Source organism: Coregonus clupeaformis, chromosome 29, assembly GCF_020615455.1.
Source record: "Coregonus clupeaformis isolate EN_2021a chromosome 29, ASM2061545v1, whole genome shotgun sequence".
Taxonomy (NCBI): domain Eukaryota; kingdom Metazoa; phylum Chordata; class Actinopteri; order Salmoniformes; family Salmonidae; genus Coregonus; species Coregonus clupeaformis.
This window is the reverse complement of record NC_059220.1, coordinates 53,511,278-53,525,516: the sequence shown is the minus strand read 5'-3', so window position 1 is coordinate 53,525,516 and position 14,239 is coordinate 53,511,278.

Below are 14,239 nucleotides of genomic sequence, written 5' to 3'. Positions count from 1 at the left end.
TGAACATTTTTAACCATAACATTTAAACAATTTTTTTGTATACAATCTACATTAACAATCTAAATGGACCAAAAAGAGACAATAGAAAAAACTGCCAATGGCGATGTGAGAAAATGATGGTAACTAGTCTGGCCCTAATTCAGGTTAATTGTTTGTTTTTTCCAGACCCCCCTTCCCCCCGTGGGAATCGAACCCACAACCCTGGTGTTGCAAGCGCCATGCTCTACCAACTGAGCTACCGGAGGCCTTGGCATTTGGGTGTGGCAAGGACAACACAGACACAGCAGCCATGGTAAGTTCTTGAAACGGGTTGATATCAGCTGCGTCCCTGAACTTCCAAATCTCACTCCAGAAGCCCAGTGTGTTTTTTTGTCTCATTCCATTTACTAAGATGGATGACACGCCATTGCTGGACAATCTTGTTTATCTCTGAAGGGGAGTAGCCAAGGAGCTTGGCTATTTTTTCTATTTCTCCAGGGCTCTTATTGTGCTTTAGAGTTTCTTCCACATTGAAAACTGACATGTACTGCAATGCTTCGATGTTGTCCGGCAGTCTCACTCTCAACTCATTAGTGAGGGAGATGGTGAAGGCTACACATGGCTTTTGGACATTGTTTTCATCCTCAGGCGCAAGATGGAGCTCAGCTGCCTTTGACTCAAAAAGGTAACCAAGGTACGGTTTGGGACTGATGTATCCATCTATTGGCCCTTTGAGTACATCAACATTTGCCAGTGGATTCAGCACCCTGCTGCTTACAGACTTGATCAGGCTAACCAAGCTGTCAAGTAGCTTAAGAGGATCTACTTGCTCTCCCTCAAAAGCCTTGATGGCCAACTCTACCTCACCCAGCACTGACTTCAAAAAAGTCAGATACAATATGTTTTGAGGATCACTGTACATGGAGTATAAAACCTCAGCCATGTAGCAGTGTTCACTGGACTTGGTGACTGCGAAATGCAGCCTAAGCTCCTCCCACTGGTCCAAAATGTGTGAAACCGCGGGTTCAATGGAGAGCCAACGTGTGGCACACACCTTGGTTATCTGTAAAGGTTTCACCCCACAGTTGATGGTCTCATATATGGCCTTGTAGGCCTCCCTGCGCTTTGGAGACACTGAAAACCAGTTATAAGTCTCTCGTACCAAGTACTCCACACTACGGGGGATGGTGTCATTGGAAGCATGACTTACAGCAAGCTGCAGAGAGTGGCACACACAGCTAATAAGAACCCGATCTTTGAGGCCATACTCCTCCTTCAGCACTTTATGGGCCCCATTGTTAATCCCCGTCATAACAGAGGCATTGTCAGTCCCTATCCCCAGGAGTTTCTCTGTTTTAAGACAACACTTCTTGAGGAAAGCCACAACAGCACAGGCTATAGATTTGGCATCTCCTCTCTCCAACTCAACCAGCGCCAGAAATGTTGATACAATTGTCTGCTTGGTGTCACTAAAGTACCTTATCACAACCCCCAGGTAATTATAAACACTTACATCCGTGGACTCATCGAGGAGGAGGCTGAAACGCTGGTCACCCACATCTGCGACCAACCTTTTCAGAAAGTATGGTGCTAGAACACCATTAATCATTTCTGTGCACTTTGTCCTGTGCATTGAAGTGGGTAGCAGCAGTGGAGTCTGAGAAAGCAGCTCTACATGCTTCTCCAATGTGATCACATGCCAGCATGGAACAGTGTTCAGCGATAGCTAATGCCATGGTGGCCTCAGCCTTTTTTGCAGAGTCAATTTTTTTAACCATAATGGCAGCTTGTTTTGGGTGGAACTGTTATAAGGCTTTGCCTTTTGAGTATGTTTTTGAGTTGTCATGTGTTTTTTTACATCACTAAGTTTGGCGTAGAAATCAGCCTTACAATACAGGCAGTATGCCCGTGTATCATCTCCAATAAACGGCTTCAACCAGCCTTTGAATTCAGGGTTTGATTCCCACTCCTTTCTGTATTTTTGAGTGTACAGTTTAGACTGAGACATGATGAGCTAGACAGCTAGATGTTTAGCTTATGTCACAGAGAGGCACACACACAGTGGACGAGGTGAGTAAGTGACTGAGGCTGTGTGAGTCAAATGCAGTGATTTATTTTTGTGAAGTGATTTATTTTAGACAAAGAACATTTTACATTTACATTCCTCCCTGAATGTAAGCCAGGGCGGGATCATCCAGCGGCGGCTTCCCGCATGCGCGATTCATTTGCAGTTTGGACGTGGAGGGGTGAACATCTCTTGCTCTGACTGCAGCTGGGAGGGACTGCTGCGCGAGGACTGGGCCGCCTGTGAGTGCTTTGGGACGGGGCTGGGGCCCACGGCAGCACCCGCTGCTCGTTGAGAAGAGTAAGAACGATATGTGCTTTCACGTCAGAGTCTCCAAAAGTCTCCAATAACACCAGAAAAAGTCGCTAGATTTGTCGCTAGTCGATTTTTTGAAAATGTGTCGCTAGAGGAGTCGGAATACTCGCTAAATATAGCGACTAAGTCGCTAAGTTGGCAACACTGCAAGTGGGAGGTGTCCTAAATACCAGATGGATGCATTCACGTGCTTTGAACTCCTTGAGAAACGACCATTGGCTAATGACCAACAAACTGTGTAAACCATAAACTAAAGTAAAGCTATCATGCTTGTAGACAAATTATAGTAATAAAACACCACATGAATATATTGCTTTTCATGAATAATGTTTTGTTGTTGCATTTAACTGCCGAAAAAGCTGTTATCGAGGTAATTTCCTTAGTAGGTGATGTCAGAGGTCAGCATGTGGGAGAAGTGGGAGCTCATGCTGTGTTCACCTGCTATCGGAGTTATCGGAAGTTCTGACTGGGAAGTTTCACTTGAACGACCCTCCAAGTCAGAATTACAAGTGAGAAACTCTGAGAAAATGTTGTTGCCCGAGTTGTCGAGTAGTGACGTTTCACCCCTGACCTTTACCTTTTCAACCAAAAGATGATAACAAATCCGTTTTTTGACACTACAATTGGCTACGGTTAATGTTGCTAATTTGACCATATTGTCAATGTTAAGCAAGTTAGCTAACTTTATTACACGCAACCTCACTAGCTAAAATCGTATTGTTTGAAGAATTGTTCTGACCAAAAAGCACATGAATGAAACAGTCGTATTTCTGACGTCACAACTAGTAAATAGGAAGCTCAGACGAGCACGTGAACGCAGCCTCAAGCTCCACTCCACCTTTAATTCTAAATGCATACTGCTTACTAAATCTATTTTTCAACTATACAAATAATGTTTCATTGCAGGACAAGGATTGTCTTGACTTTCAAGAACGCCTTAATTGCTTCGCCTTGCTTTCTGGTTGGCTGGATGCAAGTTTCACAATCCAATTATTTCAGATTAGCATAAATGGATAATGGAAAAATAGTTTTTTTATATGTGTGATGTCATTACATCCAGCTGTTTTTATCGACACGACAGTTCAGTGGAAACGCACCGTAGCAGGCAATTGTCACATCTATTTTCTATGCGAACTTTCTAAATGTCGACAAGAAATCACTGGACAAGTTATTGGAAACATAGCTAGTGACATTGGCGTTAATGGGCTTCTATAGAAGAACATAAAAGTAATTACAAACAGCCTGAAGTCTGATTTAAGAGCAATTGTGTAATTCATGGGTAGCCTACATGGAAATGACAAGAGGAGCCTATAGCCTTCAAAAACAATTTGAGACAATAATTGACTGTGAATTGAAAGCATTTGGGACGGGCCGTGAAAAACCGGTCTACCCCAAGAGAGCCACAATTTGTGATCTGAAAACTCATAACCTTGGAATCTGGTCTAAAGTACTCTATACAGTTGTCAACATCAACAAACCACTCCACTCTCAGGATCTTTCTAAGAAATTGAGTATTCATTTACACAAGAACATTGTACTCATTAGTCAGTTAATGACATTGCTCAAAATGTCTGCAGGTGGAGATAATCTAACAATGGTGCAGGAAAAATGTAACTGAGGCGCTAAACAAATGTTTTTTAATGCACTATGTGACAACAATCCCTAACAAACAAGGGAAGGCAATAACTCTTGTTCTATCATACAGCTACTGTTCAGGGCTACATGATTTTGCTGAGTCATTCTGTAGCTTCAGTGATATAAAATAAGGAGACAAGGGGTAAGCACAGGGCAGGGAAAACACCCGTTGGTGACATACTGCTATAAGTTTTGGGTTTGGACCTCCATGGGGGGAATGGGTCTGTTAAAGAAGCTGTAAAAAAAACAATCACCACCACCTACTATATCCCAGTAAGTACCTTGAGCCACCTCTCTCCGCATCAACTGTCATTCAAAGTCAGCTGACCAATCAGAGGGTTTTGTATTTGATTTGACAATTTAAAATACCTAAAAATGTTTCACCAGGCAACATATATAGAAAACATTGCTGAGGATACTATACACAAAAAAGTTAGAAGGCTTGTTTCCATTGTGGTCCTCTTGTAGCCTATTATATAACCAATAATCACATTTAACGATGACCCGTGCTGACGTTTGTGTCACTTAAATCTCCATTAAACAACTCGAGAAATGCTGTGCAAAGAGACACACCAGGTGGGTGAAGTAGGGACACTAATGCATTAATTACTCACAATCCTCCATATGCTAACCTCACTGTGGTTACAAATGCAAAATAATATATTGTGTTTCACATGCTGTAAACTTTGTCGACTTCTTCCATGTTATAGTGTAAATGTGTCCTCAGTTCATCCGATAAGGTTTTCCTCCACCTATAGATGTATATTTTTACTTATTGGCCTAATTTATCTGTGGCAAAGACCCTACAGGCGTAAAGAATACACAGCTATAGAATCTGCTACAAACTAGCCTCAGGATGTTGTCAATGATTCATGAATGCAGACCGATGACGCTGCTAAAGGAGTTGTACTGTGAGTTTGGAGTTCAACTGCATATGGTGAAATTCTTCTCACCAATACACTACCACTCACTTGCTACAGCTAATGGCACATTTCCACATGAGACTTACCCTGTTGTTTTACCAAAAAGGCTCAGACTTTTGTGTTTCCACCTCCACGGCCCGGCTCCTGTGTCTCACAGTGGACCTGCTCTGACTTGGGACCAAGGCCAGGCCACTGGTAATTTACATAGCAATGGATAACTGTGAACATGAGTTAACACCTTCCACGGTTAACATCTAACAAAGCAACTGTCTTGATGATGCAGAGGTTGTTGATTCTACTCGCCCCAAGTCTTTAGTGTCACACTCCTGATGGAAACACAGTTCCAGAAAAATTACACTAGAGTGTCTCAAGTCTCAAGTTGAAATGCACTTGAGGGTCTAATAGGTAACACAACCAAATATGTATTCCTCTCACGCCTCAATTTCAATACTTTCTATTCATATAAATAATTAAAATATGTAAGGGGAATGTAAATTATGTTCTCGAAAAAGAACATGAGGTTAAAATGTAGGGTACGTGCTCAAATATAGAGGAGCAGCCCACACAAAGTATACATCCCAAAGTATACAGCACAAAACAAAGTATACATCCCTTTATTGGCTAGGACTCATCTTCAGTGGAGATCCACAGACCAATTAAATAGGAACTGTTATTATTTGATTCTTACACATGATCTATTGTTGAAGCATTGACAATAGGTGTGTCAGTAATACCGCCCCTCTATCTTCTGTGAGAATGATGTCATCTAGTGGAAACATCTGGCATTGCATACAACATGGTCAGGTTTTCAGTGTAGTAGATTGCAATTATCAAATAAAATAAAATAAAATTGTATTGGCCACATGCGCCGAATACAACAAGTGCAGACATTACAGTGAAATGCTTACTTACAGCCCTTAACCAACAGTGCATTTATTTTTAATAAAAAGGTAAAATAAAACAACATCAAAAAAGTAAAATAAAATAACAGTAGGGAGGCTATATATACAGGGGGGTGCCAGTGCAGAGTCAATGTACGGGGGCACCGGCTAGTTGAGGTAGTTGAAGTAATATGTACATGTGGGTAGAGTTAAAGTGACTATGCATAAATAATTAACAGAGTAGCAGCAGCGTAAAAAGATGGGGTGGGGGGGGGGGGGGCAGTGCAAATAGTCCGGGTAGCCATGATTAGCTGTTCAGGAGTCTTATGGCTTGGGGATAGAAGCTGTTGAGAAGTCTTTTGGACCTAGACTTGGCACTCCGGTACCGCTTGTCGTGCGGTAGCAGAGAGAACAGTCTATGACTAGGGTGGCTGGAGTCTTTGACAATTTTGAGGGCCTTCCTCTGACACCGCCTGGTATAGAGGTCCTGGATGGCAGGAAGCTTGGCCCCAGTGATGTACTGGGCCGTACGCACTACCCTCTGTAGTGCCTTGCGGTCGGAGGCCAAGCAGTTGCCATACATATTAGTCTGGCTGACACCAAACTCCTAGTCTTCCTGACTTCATAGTCTGGAAAGGCTCTTTGATGTTGTCAGCATGATGTGTCGATAATGAAGGGGGCTGTGCTTTTAATGGTTGATTAGCCTCTGTGTCTTTCTCACTCAAACACCCACATTTACAGCCACACACAGCATCTGAGTGCCGCCCCCTTCCATTACAACTGTTGGATTTTCAAATTCAAACAAAGAGAGGTTGCAACCTGCCAGAAAAGAAATACGTTTGAGAGAACCAATCAAAGATCGATCAATTTCTGGGTGAATATTGCACCAACAAACGGAATCTTGTCCGGACTGTACACACATTTTAATGCCAAAGACACACCAGAATGGCTTTCTAAGAGGTGATGAGTGTTCCTGAGGGGTCCATTCTCAGTCCTGACTTAAATCTGCTTCACTCCACATGGAAGGACCGACAATTGATAGATGTCCATGTTGTGGCCGATTATTCTGATTGCCAAGAACATATTTTCCGTAAGTAGGCCTCGGCTAGACTCCTTTTTTTAATATAGAAATGTAGTGTTTCTACTCGTAACTATACTACTTATGCTAAGTGATTGATGTTGAGAAATACAGTGCCTAGTGAAAGTCTATGCACCCCTTGCTTCCTTAAAATTAAATCTAAAAAGGGAGTAAATTTAGGTTTGTTTCCTCCTGATCTACACAACCTGCCTCACATTTTCAAAGTGAAAAATTATAGGAAAAGTTCTAAATTTTTACAATGAAGATGTCTTGATTGTGTATGTCTTCACACCCCAAAGTTAATAGTTGGTGAAAACACCTTTGACAGCAATTGCAGCTGTAAATAATTTTGAATTAGGAACACCTGTTGAGTTGCACCTCCTTTTGCCCTCAGAACAGCCTTAATTCATCGGGGCATGGACTCTACAAGGTGTCAAAAGCATTCCACAGGGTTGCTGGCCCATGTTGACGCCAATGCTTCCCACAGTTGTGTCAAGTTGGCTGGATGTCCTTTGGGTGGTGGACCATTCTTGATACACACTGGAAACTGTTGAGCGTTCTTGACACACTCAAGGCGGTGTCTTGCCCATTCACCCTCTGAATGGCACACATACACAATCCATGTCTCAATTGTCTCAAGGCTTAAAAATCATTATTTGACCTGTCTCATCTCCTTCATCTACACTGATTGAAGTGGACATCAATAAGAGATCATAGCTTTCACTTGGATTCACCTGGTCAGTCTACAGTGAGGGAAAAAAGTATTTGATCCCCTGCTGATTTTGTACGTTTGCCCACTGACAAAGACATGATCAGTCTATAATTTTAATGGTAGGTTTATTTGAACAGTGAGAGACAGAATAACAACAAAAAAATCCAGAAAAACGCATGTCAAAAATGTTATAAATTGATTTGTATTTTAATGAGGGAAATAAGTATTTGACCCCTCTGCAAAACATGACTTAGTACTTGGTGGCAAAACCCTTGTTGGCAATCACAGAGGTCAGACGTTTCTTGTAGTTGGCCACCAGGTTTGCACACATCTCAGGAGCAGGGGCGGTGTGTTCAATAGGGCGATATGGGCGACGCACTGCCAAACGGGAAAAGGAAGGGATTTTTTTTCTAATCAATTATATCACGGCAACAGTAGTTATCAGTGTTGTAATCTAGACGTCTGATCTGCCACAGTGCCACACTGCCACTAAATGTCCAATCAGGCTAAAGTCGTGCTTCAAATGGGCCCCCCCCCCCCTTTTGGGGCGATTTCAGTCAGGTTGAAAATCGCCCAGAAGTCTGTCATAGACTCCCATGTAAAATCTATTTTTTTCAAATTTCAGAGCTTTCAATACAATCTCTATGGGTTTCTGAGGGCTTGCACTTACGCGCTTTCGTCATACGTAACGTAACCATGAACGTAACTAAGAAAAGAGCGGGTAGCAGCATCAATCAATTCACGTACTACTATCAAGATGGCTATAGCGTTCAGTGCAACTCGATTGTCTCTTTGAAAGAAGTTCACATCAAAGAGACAACCACAAAGTGCAGGAGCGCTTTTTGAGTTCCTTCCCATCTCGGAATCAACCTCAGTCTCAATCGCCAGTGTGCTTTTGGAGAGACTGAACGGTCTTTTTGCCGACGACGTGAAAGTCAAACTCATTGCGCAAGCTTACGATGGAGCCAGTGTGATGAGGCGAGAGAAGGCAAAAGGTGCGTGAGCATTTCAAGAAAGGCCATTACGTGCATTGCTATGCGCATCAGCTGAATTTGATCATGCAGCAAGCTAAAAAGTAACTAGTAAACTAGTCCTCAGCATGCCTGATTTCAATGAGAAAGTCATTGACCGCTTTGCTGCATTGAAAGAGCAGTTTCAGTACAAGTAATGTAGCCTCTCTCTCTATTTGTCCCTCCCTGTCTGTCTCTTTAACACACACACGCCCAAATCAGTTCACAGTTGATGTTGTTTAAAATAGTTATTTTTCATTTAAAAAAAAGTAAACAATTTTTTTTACAAATCTATACAATTGGCCAGAATATGGTTGTTCATATTTACAAAGCCATACAGATAGCTGTGTTTACCTTTTCTATAAATTATTTTCAAATTCTGTTTTCAGGCAAAATGTCTATCACTGTTCATTTTCACAATTCTATACAAGAGGGCAGAATATGGAAGTCTATAAAAATTTCTTATTACCAATAACTTGCATCAATGTTTTCAGTAGCCTCTATCAAAAGCTCCTGCTTGCTCAGGTGCACATATTTCCAATTCAACCATGAGGCCTTTTTGAAGCAAGTAATGTGTATATCAGTATTGACTTATATGCTGCCCCTGTCTTCATGTTGTTGCTGGACATATCTTTTAAAAAATGTGTGTAGGTCACCTAAATCATCAGAAAAATTGCCCCCCCTGAGAATTTTTTCAGGAGCCGCCACTGCTCAGGAGGGATTTTGTTCCACTCCTCTTTGCAGATCTTCTCCAAGTCATTAAGGTTTCGAGGCTGACGTTTGGCAACTCGAACCTTCAGCTCCCTCCACAGATTTTCTATGGGATTAAGGTCTGGAGACTGGCTAGGCCACTCCAGGACCTTAATGTGCTTCTTCTTGAGCCACTCCTTTGTTGCCTTGGCCGTGTGTTTTGGGTCATTGTAATGCTGGAATACCCATCCACGACCCATTTTCAATGCCCTGGCTGAGAGAAGGAGGTTCTCACCCAAGATTTGACGGTACATGGCCCCGTCCATCGTCCCTTTGATGTGGTGAAGTTGTCCTGTCGTCCCCTTAGCAGAAAAACACCCCCAAAGCATAATGTTTCCAACTCCATGTTTGACGGTGGGGATGGTGTTCTTCGGGTAATAGGCAGCATTCCTCCTCCTCCAAACACGGCGAGTTGAGTTGATGCCAAAGAGTTCTATTTTGGTCTCATCTGACCACAACACTTTCACCCAGTTCTCCTCTGAATCATTCAGATGTTCATTGGCAAACTTCAGATGGGCCTGTATATGTGCTTTCTTGAGCAGGGGGACCTTGCGGGCGCTGCAGGATTTCAGTCCTTCACAGCGTAGGTTGTTACCAATTGGTTTCTTGGTGACTATGGTCCCAGCTGCCTTGAGATCATTGACAAGATCCTCCTGTGTAGTTCTGGGCTGATTCCTCACTGTTCTCATGATCATTGCAACTCCACGAGGTGAGATATTGCATGGAGCCCCAGGCCGAGGAAAATTGACAGTTATTTTGTGTTTCTTCCATTTGCGAATAATCGCACCAACTGTTGTCACCTTCTCACCAAGCTGCTTGGCGATGGTCTTGTAGACCAGTCCAGCCTTGTGTAGGTCTACAATCTTGTCCCTGACATCCTTGGAGAGCTCTTTGGTCTTGGCCATGGTGGAGAGTTTGGAATCTGATTGATTGATTGCTTCTGTGGACAGGTGTCTTTTATACAGGTAACAAACTGAGATTAGGAGCACTCCCTCTAAATGTGCTCCTAATCTCAGCTCGTTACCTGTATAAAAGACACCTGGGAGCCAGAAATCTTTCTGATTGAGAGGGGGTCAAATACTTATTTCCCTAATTAAAATGCAAATCAATTTATAACATTTTTGACATGCTTTTTTCTGGACTTTGTTGTTGTTATTCTGTCTCTCACTGTTCAAATAAACCTACCATTAAAATTATAGACTGATCATGTCTTTGTCAGTGGGCAAACGTACAAAATCAGCAGGGGATCAAATACTTTTTTCCCTCACTGTAGGTGGCCAGCTGTGGCAAAGTGGTTATTAAAAGCACCATAAATGTCCGTCTTAGCTGTTATGTGACCAGAGGCTGTCATAACGTGCTGGGGTAATGAGAGGATGGAGTTTTGTTTCAGAGATATGACTACCTTCCAGAAGGCAGCAGGAGTCCCACATTTCTGAGATACACAGTTCAAGAAGTACTGTATGTCAATTTTGCTTTTCTAACCAGGGATAGACATCTATTTCTCAAGCATCTAAAAGATTGGATGTATACTTATGATGGGGCGTTTGTCAAAATAATATCTAAAATAGTAGATTTTTCAAGGTGTTTACAGTTTGGCGGGGTTGGTTCAGTTATCAGCTGAGTTAAATTTAGCTCAATGCAGATATCTTTCAGCATATCAGAAATTGGCATCAACCAATCCAGATTAAGATCATTCAAAATGACTAATAGCACAGACAGAGGGCGATAAATTCCCACTATAGTGTAAATTGGGCATTATTACCAAGGCCCATATTTAGGACTACATTCAAATTGCTTAGAGAGAGAGGTAGTGAGAGATACAGAAACATTTAAGTTGTCCTTTGTACATATGGGGACACCTCCACCTCTGCCAATTGTCAGATCTAAAAACATTAAAACCAGCCAGAGGCATTACCAGAATGTCCACATTGGTTTGATAGGCTAGAGTTATAATAAAATCAATTTTTGAGATCAAACTTCTGGCATTAACATGAATCAGTCCAATGTCGCAGCTGCCGTATTTCAGATCAGATGGAGTCTCTAATACAAGCATACTATGCTCAGTTGGTAACCCCTCAGTTAGTATTTGAAAATGCCATAGGACTAGCTTGAATTGGCATAGATACAAGATTTTCTAGAACTGTACCATTGGGCCTATGCTTTGAGCGAGGACGTGGGCTGAAACAAAGTCAATGATGGTTATCAGTTCCGGGCCTGCAGTATGATGATAATGCCGATAATTTATTATATTTTAATTTATATTGGGATTACCTGAGTGGAACTTGAGGAAGTAGTTTACAAAGGAAAATATACTGTATGCATAAAGGAGCTCAGTTGAGGCCGAAATTCAGCACTACTGGATGGACAGCACCGCCACATATACATAAATGGTTTAAACCATGACAGAGAGGTCATTGGAATATTTTCATTTTTACCATTGTAAAATATATTTACCACTGCATTTTAAACAAATAAGAGAATGGTTAAATTAGCATTATTTAGAGACCCCCCCCCCCCATAATTCGCACCATGCACACACACACACACACACACACACACACACACACTCACATGCACACGCATTCACACACCGTGGACACTAGATGGCAGGCAAGCATAACATCTTCCGGCCATCCTGCAGTTGAAGACCATCTTACAGTTTTTCTTGATCGCTTGAACACTGAATGAAATTGGGAATCTGATGGCCAAAACAATAACATTCCTAAACAATTGTTTACAATACAGTAAACAACTTTTTACCAAGACACTTTTTGCAAAAACAGTTGACAACTCTACACAAGACAGAACAATCTATTGTGTAAAGAAAATAAAAATTACTTTTTCCACAGTCAATAATAATTACTCCCATAATAGTAAATCTATGCCACCAACATGTAAACCCTCTTTGCATAATCAAAATCAGTCTATGAATACAGTGCATTCGGAAAGTATTCAGACCCTTTAAGCTGTCTGAATACTAATGTAAATGTGATATTATAATTTTTTTATAAATGTGCAAACATTTCTAATAACCTATTTTTGCTTTGTCATTTTGGTGTGTAGATTTATGAGGGAAGAAAACAATTAAATACATTTTAGAATAAGGCTGTAACGTAACAAAATGTGAAAAAAGTCAAGGGGTCTGAATACTTTCCGAATGCACTGTACATATTAAATATTTCACTGGTGAGTTTTTTGGTTTTCCATATACAGTAGATCATATTGATATTTTTCAAATTGCCAGCTTCGAGAGAGAATATGGCCAAACTGCTAGTTAAAACAAATGAGTTAATAACAGTGTTTGTGTTGTTTTCCAGATTTGAGTGAAAATAACCATTGGCGGTAACACAGTATATACAGTAAGAGCACAGAAATTAATTCCTATAAGATAACTGAGTGACAATGCAAATATTATCTTTTACATCTCACCTTATGACCCTATGTTGATGTTAAATTGATATAGCATCTACAGCTTTTTAATAGAACTGCAGGCTGCATTGGAGCCTAGAAAATGGGTCATCCAAATATGAGGTGTAACTGGGGAAATGATCACCAACAACAGTCCTCTGATGGCAGAATGATAGTTGAGAAAGGTTCCTCTCTGTGCTCTGTTCACGCTCTCTCTATCCCTCTCACTCCCTCTCTTTCTGGTTATTATATGTTGAGGCTGCTGTGGCTAGGTGCATTACGACATTTCTGATTACAGACGGCAGGGGTGCAACTCTCACTGCGAACAGGGGGGACATGTCCCCCCAACATTCTGAAATTTTATTTTTGTTCCCCCCAGTTTTATCATTGGAATGTGATACAAAATGTGGCAACGGTGTGCTTTAAGACCATGCGGATGGGTAGGCTGTTTGGTGTGTTTATCCGACTGGATTTAGGACCGTGCGGACACCACAGAGCGGGCTGACAGGCTGTGTGAAGGCAAAGCTTCTGGAAGGCTGGCTGGACCAGCACTGGAGAGTTGAACATAGTGTGTACATGTTGCGCTCTTTCACCGAGTTGTAAAAGGAAGCAGAACAGAAACGGGCTACTCTTTGGTTGACTGGTGTAGCTGACAAGGTAACTGCTGTTTAACTTAACAGAAAAAAAACGAATGAGTGTTTATTCGCATTGCTGAGCTAGTATTGTAACTGACATGTAACATTAGCTAATGTTTCCTCCCCTCTCGACTGAGGTGAATGAATAAGCTACGCTAGTGAATAGCTACCAGCAGCTCTAGCTTCTAGTTATCTTTCAGATAGCAATATGAGGTGGCTATTATTACTATCTAACAGCAGTTGTTTGTATGGAAATGTTTTGTAGCCTTTGTTTTGTCACATTTCAGAAGTAAATTAACTTGGCAAGCTTTCACCAGTTGATATACCGTTAGAGACAGAGAGAGCTGGCCAAAAGTTGGCTTACATTAGCTATTATTTTTGCCTCAATCAAACTAGACCTGAATCAAACAATGAAACCATCGGCCAACCAGTGCAATATGAGTTGTATTAGTCAGTATGTCAATGTAACGTTATTGATCTGTCAGTTTCCCTAGTTAATTCCCTACTTTTCACACTGACACAGTAATAAACAGTTACAGGCTTCACTGTCATGGTGCACAGTAGAGGTCTGCGCGGGACCAATTTCTTCATCCCGCCTGCACCCGCTGGCTTTCTGTCCAACTCCCACCCACTTCCGCAAGAACTGGTTTGAAGAGAGCAGAGTTAGAGATACTTAGACTTTCTCTTGAGCAATTTTTATAGCCTACCTTTTAGGAGTGGGAAGATCTTCAGACTGAGAAATATGGGTGTTCAATATTTAGGCCTATTACTAGGCAATGTAGTAAACTATAGCCTAATCATAGGCCTATTTAGAAAGTATGTTTCCCTGGAAAGATAACTGCCCCGTG